This window comes from Ambystoma mexicanum, chromosome 8, assembly GCF_040938575.1.
Source record: "Ambystoma mexicanum isolate Mex_15411 chromosome 8, UKY_AmexF1_1, whole genome shotgun sequence".
In the NCBI taxonomy this organism is placed as follows: domain Eukaryota; kingdom Metazoa; phylum Chordata; class Amphibia; order Caudata; family Ambystomatidae; genus Ambystoma; species Ambystoma mexicanum.
The window spans coordinates 1,455,055,214-1,455,071,992 of NC_090929.1; the positions used below are offsets into that span (position 1 = coordinate 1,455,055,214).

General features: G+C 49.0%; 1 protein-coding gene across 1 annotated transcript in view; it reads left to right on the forward strand.

Moving 5' to 3' along the window:
- OGA (O-GlcNAcase) overlaps window positions 1-16,779 on the forward strand; it is an 867,474-nt gene that overhangs the window by 547,079 nt on the left and 303,616 nt on the right. The window lies entirely within an intron of this gene.

Genomic DNA, 16,779 nt, shown 5'->3' on the forward strand with positions numbered 1-16,779 from the left:
GGGAGCAAGATTGATCTTCTACAAGTAACCTTTGTCCTGAAGATGGCCCAATATCTATTTTAGTGACCACTGTTGACATAACTTGTACACCATCAAAGGCCGAAACGTATGTCGACTGATGAGGGAAAATCTAATTTCTTTTTCCTATGTCTTGTATGCATATTTACAACTGTTATGCACAAAAGTTTCTTTGAGTTAGAACACCCCGTTGTTAGAATAGGAGTATGGTGATTGAATGGTATGATTGATGATCATTAGAAAATGTTTGTAATGTCTTGTATTGTGTTTTTATGAAAAATAATTAAAGAGATTTATATTTTGCAAAATTGCATTGCTTCAATACCTTTCCCTAAAAAGGTGTTTATCCTGCTCAATTAACTAAACAGGTTAACCTTTACCCTTACCTGCGTTACATACAGGACTTGAAGAGAGGGGTAGTCAATCTGTACTTTACATTTTTCCTCTGTAGACTCTCCCTTCTAACAGATTTGACCCCCCGAAAACAAAAAATTAGGGAGTACCCATTTATTTAAACTCATAACAGGGGAGTCCTACGAAACATGCCTTTTGAACACTCAGAAGACAATAGACCTCTTTTCAGTCTGGGATTCTCCATCAACGAGAAGAAATCCAGCCTAGACTCAGTCAATTCAAACAGTTCCTAGGGGCTCTAATTCAGACAAAAGACGGCCTTGTCTTCCCCTCCAACGAGAGGGTTCAAAACATGCTGTTTTAAATCACTCAATATGTAGCCAATCAGGAAGTGACGGTACGCAAGGCCATGCGACTGTTAGAGATGATGGCGTCCTGCATTTACTTAGTTCCTCATTCACATCTGCCCATGCGTCCCATGCAAGAGTGGCACAACAGCCAGTGGTGTCAGCCCAGCGGCAATGGAAAATCTGGTAGTTGTCTCTCCAGCCCTCATTCTCTCTCTGCAGTGGTGGTCGAGGGGGAAAAACTCTTGAAGGGGGAAGACCTTCACCACCCCCGCAGTAGAAGCCACTCTAACACTGACGCATCAATCACGGGGTGGGGGTACTCTTCTGCTTCATCAGACAGCTCACGGCGTGTGGTCCCCACAAGTAGCGTCCAACCACATAAATCTGTTGGAGCTATTATCGGTATTCAAAGCACTGAAAGCCTTTCAGACAGTTACAGGGGAAGATGGTCCTGATCTTGACAGACATCACTACAGCCATGTACTACCTGATCAAACAAGGGGGCACACCCTCTCGAGGGCTATCCAAGCTGTCCAAAAACATTTGGATATGGGCTCTCAAACACAGGATGTTCCTTTTGTCCCAACACTTTCCAGGGAAACTCAATCTTCTGGCAGACGTGCTCAATATCCCACTGCCAGTAGAGTACGAATGGCGACTACACGAAAATATCGTCTCCAACGTTTTCGCAGAAAGGAGTTTCCCAGAGATTGACTTGTTCGCAACACTGGAGACCACTCAATGCCAGGATTACTCCTCCAGGTACCCACAAAACCGCTCCAGGGGGAACGAGCTCTGGATAATGTGGTTGGGGAAATTTGTTTACGAACACCCCCCTCCCTGCCCCCTCCCCTCCGAATCACTTACTCAACAAGATTGTGCACAAGATACACCAGGGGCCAGTCACCATGATATTGGTGGATACATGTGGGCCCGCCAACCCTGGTTTTCTCATCTGATGGGGATGTCCCTCTCCCATCCAATGAAACTGCGCTGCCCGTACAACATGTCGCAGGACATGGGAGAGACACTGCACCCATGCCCGCAAACTCTGAACTTAGCGGCCTGGCTCCTGAAGTCAGAGTTCAACTCCCTGAGAGATGTATGGACATATTCAGGGAAGCGAGAAAACCCAACACCCGATACTGCTATTCCAGTAAATGGAAACGCTTTATCTGATGTAATGCCAAGGGCGTCAATCCCATTGACTGCTCTCCTAGGATTGTACCCGACCCACTTATTGGATTCAGGCCTGGTTTTAATTCCCTAAAGGTTCACCTAGCTGCTCTCTCAGCCTACACTACGTCACAGCAAAAGGTGTCGTGGTGGAAAATGCCAGTTATCAAGGATTTCATGGAAGGGGTTAAGAGGATTCATCCCCCCTTTTCGAACCCAGCTTGATGGGACTTAAATGTGTTTTTGTGGTTTTGACTAAAATCATGGGGTCCCCCTTTGAGCCGATGCACAAGCCAAGTCTAAAAGACCTTACCTAAAAGACAGCCTTCCTAGTGGCTATCACTTCTATTAGAAGGGTTAGTGAACTACAGGCCCTTTCAGTACTAGACCCTTTCGTTACTGTTCAGAGATAAGGTGGTTCTGCGCACTCCCCCCTCGATTCCACGTGAACCAATCAATAGAACTGCCCACTTTCTTCCATAACCCCTATAAGATGGCCGAAAGGAGCCTACACATGTTAGCTATGTGCAGGGCAGTCATGTTTTACCTGGAAAGAACACAACCACTGAGGAAAACCAATTTTCTGTTTCAGTGGCATCTGGCAGAGAAGGGGGTCCTGTCTTGATAAGTCGGCTATCTCAAGGTGGATAGTTGTCACGACCCTCGCCCAAAACCCCCTTTGGCAAACCCATTGGGCAGGTGGAGTCAGGACTCAGGACTCGGGCCTCTAGAGCCTGGCATCCTCTTCAAAAGCCCTCATGGGGCCAGTCCTGGCGCCTATGGCGCCAGGCTCATACACCATGAAAAACAATGTGCTTGGGAACTACTTTATTGTATTGTCAGCCAACATGGAGGCATCCACATAGCTTGGTTCCTAAGAACCAAGCTATGCGGTCGAGTTTTGGGTGTGGCTGCCTACGGACTACTTTACCTGGACTATTTTGTTGAGGCCATTTAAACCACACCCGAGCAAGACACCACGCTTCGCGTTACTTTGCAGCTTGCAACCTGACGCTCACCGTGTCCAGCTATTCCCTCGAACCTCAGAGAAGCAGAACCTGCAAGGAGACGAAAGGAATATCATTAGCAGCAGCATCTTACCTGCAGTCTTCATCTTTAAACACTCGCAGCTACTGAGAACAGCTTCCTCGAATCTGCACGCCTCCCGGACAGAACGACCTGAAGGAGGAAGATAGAGGCAACATTAAAGAAAGCAGTAGAGACATTTACAAATTACGAACTGCTCAAAAGGCTTACCTGGCTGGTCGCCTCTCGGCTGGCACCACTCCCGACATTCCACTCGCGCTGAAGAACACTGCGACCTACAAGGGAGGAAAACACAGGTTAGCAAAGGCAAGACTTTGCAGCGCTGCGTATAGCGCTTACTTACCGCATCATAGCGCTCTTAATGCGCCATCATTTACCAGCGGGTCTCAAACAAGCCAGTTCGCCGTGCTGAAGCTGTGCATGCATAAGGAAGAAAAAAGACATTTTAAAGAAAGAAAGGCATGCAGGATAGCAACAACACTAAAGAACAGCAATAATACCTACCTGAACAATATCAAACGGGCCGGCGTCGGTGAAGTAACTGGACCGCACTCGCCCATGAAAGACAACGCGTCCCTGCAAAGAAGGCAGGACGGAGAGCACACCTAATTCTACCACAAGTTGAGGAGATGGCACCAGAGGGACTGAAATCATACGGGGGTGGAGGGAGGATACTTACCCCAGTAGGTCAGTCTTGAACACAGTCCTCCTGTATCTTCAGGCAGAACCTTCCCCGCAGACCACATCAGGGCAAAGCTGAGAAGCATACCAGCGAGTAACCCGGCTGGGTGGCGTCCCTGTGGATACCATGCGAGCGTAACAATAGTCAAATGCATCACACTTTGTTTCACTCTTGCTAAGAGAGAACTGCCCTTCAAGCCTAGAGCACATTCTACTGTAGGCACTGGGGCTTCCATAGCATTCTTTGCAAATGTTCCCCTAGAGTCCATTTGCAAAGCGGCAACCTGGAGTTCTCTACACACCTTTACAAAACACTATTGCCTAGACACTCATTCTAAGTCTGATTCTCAGGTAGGACAAGCAGTACGAAGACATCTTTTCACAACTTTTCAAAACCCACCTCCAGGTACTGCTTGCTAGTCTATGCACAGCATGTGATTCTAAGCAGATTAACAAGCACAGTGATAGCATTTCTGATGATTGTATCCGCTTAGATTCACATGCGCCCACCCTTCCTCCCCGCTCGGGTGGAAGGAACATAGACGTCTTACTACTTTCTCTCTTTTATATACTCACTCACGTTAGCCTTGGGCTCCCTCCTGGCATTAAAAAAAACTATCGGAGGGACCTCGGCGTGTGAGGGATTTTGGGTACGCTACACGCCAAGTTAGGGATAGTTTTACAGACACACCTAAGCCGACGTCCCATTTCTATCCTTGAAAGACAAGATGCAATACTCTGCGGATACCACTGGATGCCGGACCACATGCACAGCATGTATATCTAAGCAGATACAATCATCAGAAATGCTATTACGGTAAGTGCATGTCATACTAAAGGTTTCTTGACAAATCTATTATTCATTTATTTCAGTCAGTTATATAAGCCTTCTTCAGAAAGGGAGTGAAAAATGTAACACTTAAATATACTTCAATACACTTGGTTTCCCTAAATCAGGTGACACCAATTGGGGATGGCACGTGGACACTTTCTACACTCTCAGGTCACTTAAATAGCTAGGAGACTGTGGACATTGAGTTATCACTGGTACATTTAGAGCAATACTGAGTTAGGTGTAAAAGCTAGAATAGAGGAATAAAACAAAGGTTAACAAATAATTCATAAACAGGTAAGTACTTTTAAAAACCTTTGAAAAAGCAGAGTAAATGAACCCTTTCCTGGGGGAAAGGCCAAAGCACAAAGTCAGAGGTAAAGACGAGTCTCTCAGGGAGCCAGGATAGCAAATGTTAATTGCAAAATGTCAAGGGGAGCTGAAGATCATCTTTGCAGGTAGGTTAAAAGTCTTGCACAGTGTTTTTAAAAATGTTTTTAGAAATGTTGAACACTTGAAGGGCCACAAGCTGGGAGGCTTGTGAAGGGCAAAGCTTTAGCAACTCTGCAAAGTAACCAAGACCGGTTTTAACTGAGAGCAAGTAAGGCTACACAACAAGAGGTAAGTCTCTTGGACTTTACAGTACCTCTGGTTAGAAGAAATGGTTCCAGCTGCCTTCTGTTCCTGTACAACTCTGCAGATCCTGTTATTCCTGAGCCTCAGTCTGGGGACTCCTGCTCTGCAATAGGAAAGTCGACGGCAGCAATGGGAAAACTTCAGTTCAGCAGTCCTTCGGTGTTTCAGCTCCTCTTGTCTGACAGCAAATGGCAACATCGCAGTTCTCGGATACCACTTCAGAGTTACGTTGCTTCTGGGGTCCAGCACTCTGTTGACGTGTCTCAGGCTTGGTCAGTCCTGCATCATGAAAGTCCGGAGGATCTTCCTAGTGCTCTGGCACGAATTAAAAGCAACGCACACAATCTGGTGTTCCTCTCCCTGGCACTTTAGTTCCAGCAGCAGCAGTGGAAATCACCTTCGAGAGGATGTCCAGACGGGCTTACTTTGGAGTTGATTGGTCCCACCAACTCAAAAGGGAGAAGTCGTCCTTGCAGGGCTTCGGGCAAACCAACGATCCAGGAATTGCAGCAGGCGTCTCTTCCAAGTTCATCGAATTCCTTCGTCCAGTGGTCGACTGTGCCTTCCAAGCCAAAAAGCCGTGCCTTTTATGCAGGTTTCTCCCATTCATTGGAGCCTAGCTGTCATTCACACAGCAGGGGGACTGTTAGGCAAGATTGTATGCAGTACCCTTTGGGTGCGCTACAACAACCCTGCCCTCCTGACAATCGTAACCCAACCTTTGGTATAAGTCTGTACTACAGAGGGTGGTAGCGTGATGAGCAGCCAGTCTTATCTCAAGAGGGGTTAATGTGAGCAGTAGGGGAGTTGCACAGAGATTCACACAGTATTCTAATATACTCCTACGTCCCGTCCCCTTTCCGCCATACTATATATTTTTCCCAAAATGTGTCCTTCCTCTCTTCCCTGCACGGGGCCGAGCACACGGCCTTAACCCCACCCACCTTGGCTCCGCCCCGCGCATCGCCGCTCAGTCCTTTTCTCCGCTCGATTGGGGCCGGACGCACTTGCATCCTCGGCAGATTTTCTTCCCTGTTTTCCTCTCTGGCTCTCCCTAGCGTTCGTCTTCTAGTCTGTCTGTCTTTTAAATTAGACTTTCCAGACTGTTCTTCGTGTCATCGTCGCTTCACGAGGGCGGATCCCCATCCTCTTTGTTTAGTTTTTGGGTCCGGAACACTGTTGGGACTCCTGTTTTTACTGTGTCTCCCTTTCGGTCCGGCGTCTTCAACGTCGGTTGGAACGGTAGGAGGTGTTCCGACGCACTCCCCCGTCTCATTTTCAGGCGTTCATCAACGAGAAGAAGAAACGCCCGGTAAGTTCTTTACTTTTCAGAGCACCCCGGCCGGGGGATACCTTTCCGGGTTCCTCTCGAGCCAGGAGGGGCGTTGATCGCTCTCTCACCGGGGTTCGCCCTGAGGTGCCTGTCGGGCCTAATAATTCTACCGGAGTTTTCTCCGAGGGTCTCCGTAAGGGGCCTGTGTACACCAGAGTAACTTCCGAGGCCCCTCCTGTGGGGGCTGTGTGTAGACCCAGTTCTGCTGAGTCATAGGGTACCGGAGCTTGCTCGGAGGCCTCTCTTTCGGCTTCCCTCAAAAACAAGACCGGGGTGCGCCCCGAGACCTTGGCTGGGCTTGTGTTTACCGAACAGATGTTCGAGGCCCGTGTGGATAAGGCTATTACCGGGCCTAGGCCCGAGGTACCTCTTACAGAGGCTAAGGCTACCAACAGTTCTGAGGGGCCGGGCAGGGCCCTGTCGGTGAATGCGGTTTCTCACCATTACCGCTCTTGTGGTGATACCAGATCTGTTGAGGAGGCAAAGAAGCAGGGTTCTTCTTTTACTGGCAGTGCCGAGGTCCTTCCTTCGAAGGCTCAGTTGGCGGTTCGTATGTCGCAGAAACATTCCAGGCCTCACAGTACCGGCTCTGCCGAGGTTCCTTATGTTAAGGCTAAAATTAAGACCCCTGATCCATCAACGGGGACCCCTGCCTCACCACCTCACGTGCCGCAGTTCCCCTCAGGTGAAGACAAAATGGTGGCCGTTCCCGCCACGACCACGGTGGCCATTTTAGGTACTACCCCTACAACTACGCCATTGGCCCCTGGTGTAGGGTTCGGTCCTTTGGGTGAACCTAAGATCACTTGTGCGTATCCTTACCGGCCCGTTTATGATTGGAACGCCCGGATGCCTCTTCCGCACAATATTTCGTTGCCTGCAGGGGCGGCCCCTTTGATTTATGTGGATACGTCAGCGGAGGGCCCGGCGTGGCACCCTTCTCCGTTACGTCCCCGATGTTTGTCCACCTCATGAGTGGCCTCCTCAGGTTCCGAAGCAATCTCCTGAGGACGCTTTTTTCAGTAAATTTCAAGCACTTATGCGCACCGACCCCATGAGGGAGTATTTCAAAGGGCTTTTTAAGGAAATTTGTCCACCAGCGCCCCCGGCTCCACCCGTTCCTCTGGTGGTTACGCCGGCGCCTCCTTTGTCCGTGGTGCCTGCCCCTGCTCTTCCGCCTTTGCCACCGTTGTCCCCAGTGGACAAGGCAGTGCCTGACACGGTTCAGTAGGATCCTGACCTGTCAGATAACCCTCGAGGCGAGCAGGACAGCGAGGACCTTCCCCGCTCTGATGGAGCTTTTTATGACCGGGTACTGGACATGAATTTCTTAGATGTTCCAGTTCCCGAGGCACCTGCTCCACAGGAGGGCGTGCTTTCTGGGGCGTTCACCCTGTCTCCTTTGGAGCGTACCGGCCTTTTTCTGCAGGAGGATGCTTTGGCCGAGGTCCGAAGAGTCTGGGAGAAGCCACACTCAGGACTTTTTGTCAATAAAAAGATTGACGCGAGGTACAGGCTGCACTCTTCAGAAGAGGTGGCCCTGTCGTCTTGTCCACCTCCCTCCTCCACAGTGGTGGCTGCGGCCACGTTGCAGTCCAGACCTGCAGCATCCTCTTCCGCGACGGCTACTCGGGTCTTGGGAAAGGAGGACAAGCTCCTGGACTCCCTAGGGAGGAAAATCTTTGCCAATTCGGCCTTGCAGCTCAGGCAGGCCAATGCCGAATTGATTTTGGCGGGAGCTAACATGCGGATGTGGAAAGGTCTGTCGGAGTTTGAGGAGCACATTCCGGTCGAGAAGTTGGAAGACTTCAGAGGTGGCCTTTCCGATGCCAGGGTCTTGTCCCAGGATCTCCTGGAGGCTGCGGCTCATCACGTAGACACCTCGGCTCGGGGCATGATGCTCGGGGTTGATACCTCGAGGCAAGCGTGGTTGCATGCCACTAAGTTTTCAAAGGAAGTGCAAGACAAAGTATTGGACCTTCCATTCGATGTTAAGGAGCTTTTTCATTCTTCTACTGATGTAGAGCTCACCAAAACCAAGGATAGCACTCAGGCGGCTAAATGATTGTCTGTTCTGGTTAAACCTCCCTTCAAGGCTCAAAGGCCGTTGTCGCAAGGGCGACCTTCCTCTGGCTTTAGGGGATTCCTCGACCGCAAGAATCGCAGAGTGGATACTCCTGCGGGGAATAACCGCCGTAGACAACAGCGTACGCGGTATTTCTCCTGCTCCTCAGTCTCATCAGGTTCAGGTGGCACTGCCACCGATAAACCTGCCAAATGAGCGTTTTCAGCGCTCGCACGAGACCCTGGTGGGAGGGCGCATTGCGTCTCATTGGGAGGCGTGGCAGACCATCACAGAAGACAGATGGGCCTTGTCAGTCGCTCGGGCGGGCTTCCGCTTACCTTTACCCCCTACCCCACCCCTCAACCCTCCTTATCAGCTGTTGGGCTCGCCCTCCCTCAACGCCGAGGTTCAGAAACTCCTGGACCTCAGGGCTGTGGAAGCCGTTCCCTTTGGGGAGCGAGGGGAGGGCTTCTACTCCCGGCTGTTTACGGTGCCCAAACCCAACCAGGCTGCCCTGCGCACCATCCTAGACCTTTCCCAGTTCAACCTCTTTCTACCCCAAGAGAATTCAAGATGATCACGCCCAGCCAGATACGCTCCTCTTTGCAGATGGGCGACTGGCTCAGCGTAGTGGATCTTCAGGACGCGTACATGCATATCCTGATTTGGGCTCCACACAGGAGATACCTCCGTTTCTCTTTGGGAGAGGAGCACTTCCAGTTTCGGGTGCTTCCTTTTGGCCTCAGCTCGGCGCCGCGTGTCTTCACAAAGATGATGTCAGTGATTGCGGCCTATCTTCGTCTCCAGGGTATACATGTGTATCCCTATTTGGACGACTGGCTCTTATGCCGGGGTGCGCCCCGAGGCCTTGGTGGGGCTTGGTGCTACCGAACGGATGTTCGAGGCCCGCTCGAGTAAGGCTGTTACCGGACCTGGGTCCGAGGTCCCTCGTACAGAGGCTAAAGCTACCAGCATTTCTGAGGGTCTGGCAAGGCCTTATTGGTGAAGGTTGTTTCTCACCGTTCCTGCTCTTGCGGCGACACCAGATCTGTTGAGGGGGCAAAGAAGGGAAATTCTTCTTTTACCGGCAGCGCCGAGGTCCTTCCTGAGAAGGCTAATTTGGCGGTTGGTATGTCGCAGAAACATTCCAGGCCTCATAGTACCGGCTCTGCCGAGGTTCCTTATGTTAAGGCTAAAGTTAAGACCCCTGATCCATCGACGGGGACCGCTGCCTCACTTCCTCACGTGCCGCAGTTCCCCTCAGGTGATGACAAAATGGCGCCCGTTCCTGCCACGACCGCGGCGGACATTTTGAACGCTACCCCTACAGCTGCGCCATCGGCCTCAGGTGTAGGGCTGGTTTCTCGGCCTTGTGCGCATCCTTATCGGTCAGTTTATGACCGGAATGCCCGGATACCCCTTCCGCACAATTTTTGTTGCCTGCGGGGTGGGCACCATTTGGTTGATCTGTCCATCCAGATATAGGAGTGGGCCATGCTTCATGGGGTCTGGCTGCTTGCAGTGCATATCCCCGGCCGGCTGAATGTCACGCGGATGCCCTCAGCCGGCGTACAGTGGTCAGCTACAAGTGGAAGTTGAAGGCAGAGATCCTATCATGGATTTTCTCGCATTGGGGCACACCAGAGGTGGACCTCTTCGCCATGGCGATAAACAAGAAGCTTCCTCAGTACGCCTCCAGAGGGGGGCTGGGAGCCTCCTCTCTGGGGAACGCACTTGAGATCCCATGGCAAAACATGAGCTTGCGCCTTCCCGCCTCTTCTTCTGGTTCATCGAGCAATTTGGAAGTTGAAGAGTTCTGTCAACTGTTCTCTTCTACTGATAGCTCCGTGGTGGCCGGCCAGGTTTTGGTTCTCAGAATTTCAACACCTGTCGGTGTGTCCGCCGATCAGGTTTCCACTAACTCCCGATCTTCTCCACCAGAGGGAGCAGCAGCTGTGGCACCCATCCTCACAATCGCTCAGCTTGGCGGCATGGTGCCTGAGTTCAGGTCTTTAGAGCATCTGAATTTGTCTGCGGATAACATGCGTATTATCCAGGCAGCCAGAAAACCCTCGACCAGATCTCAGTACAAGAGTAAATGGCTCAGGTTCTGTCATTGGTGTCTAGAGAAGAAATTGGATCCAAGGGGGGGGGCCACGGTTGACAGTGTTGTCCTTCGTGTCCTCCCGAGCAGAGTCGGGTTCATGTTCTGTCATGCAGGACTTACCTTTCAGCGGTCTCCGCTTATCTTTCTACGGATCAGTGTTCGTTTTCTCTGACTAACCCAGTGGTAAAGAGGCATTTCGCTGGTTTAACACGCCTTTACCCTCCAGTTTGTAATCCGCACCCGCCATGGGACCTGAATGTTGTCCTGACGGCGCTGTGTCATAAACCCTTTGAGCCAATGGCTACTGTGGACCTCAAGTACTTGTCTTGGAAAGTGTCCTTTTTGGTCGCCGTCACATCGGCAAGGAGAGTGAGGGAGCTCCAGGCATTGTCGGTGGAGCATCCTTTCTTGGTCTTTCACAAGGACAAGGTAGTCCTTCGAACTAATCCGGCTTTTCTGCCGAAGGTAGTGACCGAATTCCATTTGAATCAATCGATCTACCTACCGGTCTTTTTTCCGAACCCCGCCGCTGAGGCGGAGAGGGTTCTACACTGTCTTGATGTCCGAAGAGCTCTTAAGTTCTACCTGCATCATGGAGTCTTTCACTATCCAAAAGCTGAAACCTCCTAAAGGTATTCATGCACACCTGGTGCGGGGCAAGGTGGCTGCGGTTGCTTTTCAGAAGTATGTTCCCTGGGAGTCCATCGCTAGGGCAGCTACTTGGGCCTCTCCATCTGCTTTCTGTAAGCATTACTGCCTCGATATGAGTTCTAGAGCTGATGCTCAGTTTGGTCAGGCTGTGCTGAAGAACCCTTTTCAGTAAAGGAGTGCTTGGGAATCAAAGGGGACGGGACGTAGGAGTATTACCAGGTTACTCACCGTAGTGACCACCTTACTCCTAGTCCATAGTCCCCTTTCCTCCATACGCCCGCCCGCCGTCCCCACTAATAAGGTTCCTCTGTTATTGGTAATGGGTCTCTGACCTGGCAAAGAAAAGGACTGAGGGGCGATGCGCGGGCGGAGCCAAGGTTGGCGGGGTTACGGCCGCGTGCCGGGCCCCACGCAGGAAAGAGAGGAAGGACAATTTTTTGGAAAAATGTGGATGCTTTTTACAAAGTGCTCCGGTCCCGTCCCACAGGACGGAGAGATGTCCCACAAGTATGGAGGAAAGGGGGACTATGGACTAGGAGTAAGGTCGTCACTACGGTGAGTAACCTGGTAAAACTCTTACACACAAGGTTTCTTGATTAAACAATTATTAATTTAACAGTATGAGTAAGCCTTCTTCAGAAGGGGCAGTATAATAGTAACGCACACATACACTCCAAAATACACACTTTGTTTCTCTAAGTCTGCAAGTACCCATTTGGGATGGCACAGAGACACTTCCTATACCCTCAGGTGACTTAAATAGCTAGGACACTGTGGAGATTAATATATTACTGTTGCATTTAGAGCAATACCTGGAGTATGTCAAAGAAAAGGATTATTAGAACACAAGAGATCACATAAATATTCTGAAGCAGGTAAGTTATTTTGGTAACTGCCAATGCAAAGTACGTTAACCCCTTCCCGGAAGGAAGACAGAACACAAAGCCCAGAGGGAAGAAGTGTCCTTCAGGGAGCCAGGCCAAAGTCAATTGGGCAAAAGTCTAGGTGAGCTGAAGCAATTCTTGCAGGGAGGTAAACGTCTTGCACAATGTTTTAGATGTCTTTGTAGAAAAGAAGAAATCAAAGTAGGGCCACAAGCTAATTAGGCTTGTGAGGTTAAGAAGCTGTTAGAAACTCTACAGAAGCAACCAAGACAAGTTGCACAACAAGAGGTAAGTGCTCTTAGACTTTACAGTACCTTTTGGTTAGAAGAAATGGTTCTAGCTGGCTTCTGTTCCTGTGCAGCTCTGCAGATCCTGTGTTCCGGGGCATCAGCAGTGTGGACAAGGAGGACGTCTGGAGGACTCCTGCACTGCAACGGGACGGTCGGCGACAGAAAAGGACCAACTTCTATTCAGTGGCACTTTGCGGTTTCAGCTCCTCGCATCTCAGCAAATAGCGCAACCGCAAACTCTTGGCCGTTGAGATGTGCTTTCCTTGCATCTGGGGTCCAGCACTCTGTTGAGGTGGCTCAGGCTCGGTCAGTCCTGCTTCCTGGAGTCCAGAGGATCTTCCTGGAGCCCTTGACCAACTTAAAAGCAACGCACGCGATCTGGTGTTCCTCTTCCTTGCTCTTCGGTTCCAGCAGCAACTGCAGTGGAAATGCAACCAGTTTTGAGAGAATGTCCAGGTGGCTTACTTTGGGGTTGATTGGTCACACCAACTCAAGGGGAGATGTCGTCCTTGCAGGGATTTTCCAATCGAGGCGAATTCACTGCTTCAGCACAGCAACAGGGCTTCACCGGGCAAACCAACGGTCCAGGCGTTGCAGCAGGTGTCTCTTCCAAGTTCTTCTTCGGATTCCTTCCTCCAGTGGTCGACTCTGCCTTCTAAGCCAAAAAGGCTTGCCTTTTAATGCAGGTTTCTCCCATTCATTCCAGCCTAACTGTCAGTCACCCAGCAGTCTGGCTGTCCTTCCGGACAGCCAGCCGGCCAATCACCTAAGAGTGCATTTCTGTCTCCTAGGAGACTAAGCACAGGGGTTGTCGGGCACCTCCCTCGCTTCCTGCCCCCACCAGACAGCCTGGAGCTAGAGGCGGGCTTCATTTGTGAATCCTGCCAAAGGCAAGATGAACAAAGGGACCAAACCTGGTTTGGCACGCAGAGTAAATCACAAAAGGGACCTTTCCACAAATAAATGGCAAAAAAAGAACACTGTGGCCATTTTCACAAAAATGGCCCCCTTGGGTGCTTTACTGCAGCTGCGAACGCAGCCCACAGTAAAAGCACACCACGGTAGTTAAAAGTAAACCACTTCCACCAGCCATTCATCGAGGAAAGGGTAACCCAAAAATGATAAATGAGAAGCTAGACAAAGGGGATACTAAGTAACCCCACCAACAACCTATTGTAAGATGCTGGGGCTAGAAAGTTACAAATTCAAATACTCAGTTTCACTTCAATGCTCTTGGAAAAAGTAGTTTCACCAAGAGAAGGTATTTAAACCTTTGGGAAATCTGAAAGACGTCCCTGTGCCACTGCACTGAAGGTGCTGTGTGACACAATGTAAAATATTATGCCTATGGAGTTGGTCAGACTCCACAACCAAAAGTAACAGTGCTCCAAAAACACATTGAAATTCATGACAGAGTAGAAAAAATGATCTCACTCTCTCCAGGTTAAAAATTCAAGTCCTCAAAGTTGTTGGGGGGGGGGGGGGTCTCTAAGGTAGAGAGGAATTAGCACATTTTTGAGATTTCTCCCTAACAGTTGTCTACAAGCCAAAACGGGCTCTTTTTTGAGTCTCCCAGCTCTTATCTAAAATCTTGACACTGTTAGTTTCAACAATCCCTGAGAAATGTCCCATATCTTAGGTTTTCTTAAGGACCAGATGGTACTAATAACACATTTATATTAGATTTATTTTGATTATCTCTACTGCGTAGAAAAACAATCTACAGATATATTTATGAAGTTCTTTATTATACAGCCAGTCATGTTATTTCCTTGAGTTGAATTTAAATGGCTACGCCTGTGGCAGGTAGATGCCTGCAAGAGAATGAGATTAAAACATAAGTGGCTAAGCCTTCCCACTAATCATACAGTGTACATGGGGGCCACAATGTCTGAATTACCTTCTGATTTAGACTGCTACTGTGCCAGTGGCTCATGTGAACTCAATGCTGACTGTGACACCTTTGAGTGTAGAGAATGACATTATTTAAAAATATGCAAGTGCCAATTCCAGCCTGTCGCCTCATCTGTAAGTAAAGAGCGGATCACTGCTAGTTTCTGTTGGGGAGAATTCTCAGAAATGTGGCAATTCCCAGCAACATTGCTGGATTTTGAGGACTTGATTTGTTTAACCTGGAGAGAGTGAGACTCTTCTTTTCCCACTCGCTCATGTATTTTAATGTGAATTTTACCTCCGTTTCTTTTGGTTATGGAGTCTGACAAACTCCATAGGCATCATCTTTTACATTTTGTCACACAGCACCTTCAGTGCAGTGGCACAGGAAAGTCTTCCAGATTTCTCCAAGGTTAAATACCTTTCCCTGAGATAAACTACTGTTTCCCAGAGCAGTAAAGTGAAATTGACTTTACTTACGATTGTAACTTTCTAGACCAGCACACCCAATCTTCCAATAGAGTGCTGGAGGTGTTTCTTAGTATCCCAGCTTCTTATGTAACATATTTTACGTTACCCTTTCCTCAATGAATGGCTGGTGGCAGTGGTTTCGTAACTACCATGGTTTGCATTTACCACGGCTGTTCGCAGCTCTGGTAAAGCAACCGCGGGAGCCATCTTTTTCAAAATGGTGCAGAGCCATCTTTGAATAAATGGACCCTGGTGTTCATTTTTCGCCATGTCTTCGTGGAAAGGTCCTTCTAGAGATTTCCTCTGCGTGCCAAACCAGGTTTGGTCTTTGTTCATTTCGCCTTTGGCGGGATTCAGGAGTGAAGCTTGCCAGTGTCTTCAGAGTGTCTGGGGTAGGCTGGAAGTGAGGGTGGTGCCCGAAACTCCCTGTGCTTAGACTCCTAGGAGACCCAAATGCACTCTGTGGTGATTGGCTGGCTGACTGTCCGGCAAGGACAGCCACCCTGCTGGGTGAGTGTCATCTAGGCTGGAATGAATGGGAGAGAACTGAATAAAAGTCTTTTGGCTTGGAATTGAGTCGACCACTGGACAAAGGAACCGAAGAAGAACTTGAAGAGGACGCCTGCTGCAACACCTGGACCATTGGTTAGCCCGATGAAGCCCTGCTGCAGTGCCGAAACGCCAAGTTCGCATCAGCAGAGAAGCCCCTGCAAGGACGACTCCAATCAACTCCAAAGTAAGCCACCTGGACATCATCTCGGAGCTGGTTGAATTTCCAGAGTTGCTGCTGGAACTTTAGAGCCAGGGAGAGGAATACCAGATTGTGTGCATTGCTTTTAAGCTGGCCTAGAGCTTTTTGGAAGATCCTCCAGACTCCTAAGAAGCAGGACTGACCAAGCCTGAGCCCCCTCAACAAGAGTGCGGGACCCCAGAAGCAAGGAAAGCCCACCTCAGCAGTCAGGAACCACGTTGTTGCTATTTGCAGTAGCCGTGAGAAGCTGAAACGCGAAACAGCCACTGAAAGTTAAATTTGCCGGTTGCAAGTTTTGACCGTCCCAGTGCAGGAGTCCCCCGACGTCCTCCCTCTTGTCCCCACGACTGAGGCCCAGGAACATTGAGATCTGCAGAGCTGCACAGGAACAGAAGTCATCAGCTGCATCTTTTCTTTATTTCTAGGATACTGTAAAACAAGTCTAAGAGAACGTACCTCTTGCTGTGGAAGTGCTTGTATCTTCTGCAACTCACAAGTCTAATCAGCTTGTGGCCCTACATTTGATTCTTCTTTTTTTTTTTTTTTTTTTTTTATTAATCAAAGACTCCTAAGAACTTGTGCAAAGACTTTTCCATTTACTTATCAGAAGTTTCATCCTATACAAGACTTTTGCCTATTGACTTTGGCTAAGCCTATTGAATTGTATGACTCTTCTAAGAGGATCTGAAACTATTTGCCTTGCTTAAGAATATTTGTGATCTATTGTGTACTAATAACCTTTGCCTTTTACCAAATTTTAAGTGCTCTGAATGCCAACAGTAAGATATTAATGTCCCCAGCACCCTTGTTATTGAAGTCACCTGTGGGTCTAGGTTGTCTGTGGGCCATCCCAAAAGGGTCTTTTCTGATTCAGAAACTCAGTGTTCAGTATTGAAGTGTATTTGTGTGTTCCTATTATATTGCTCCCTTCTAAAGAAGACTTTATAACTGACTGATTCATTAATAATTGTTTATGCAAGAAACCTTTAGTGTAAGAGTTTATTTAAATACCTGTAACTGTGAATCTCTGTGTAACTCAAATACTGCTCACATTTACCCTCTCGAGATAAGCCTGGCTGCTCAACACGCTACCAAAACTGTGTAGTACAAGCTTATACCAAAGGTTGGGTTGTGCATACCTGTAGTCAGAGTTGATTGTAGTGTTCCCGAGGGTACTGCATTCAAAGTTTGTTTAACAGTTTCATATAGATAAATCAAAATGTCATCTGTATATTGATTT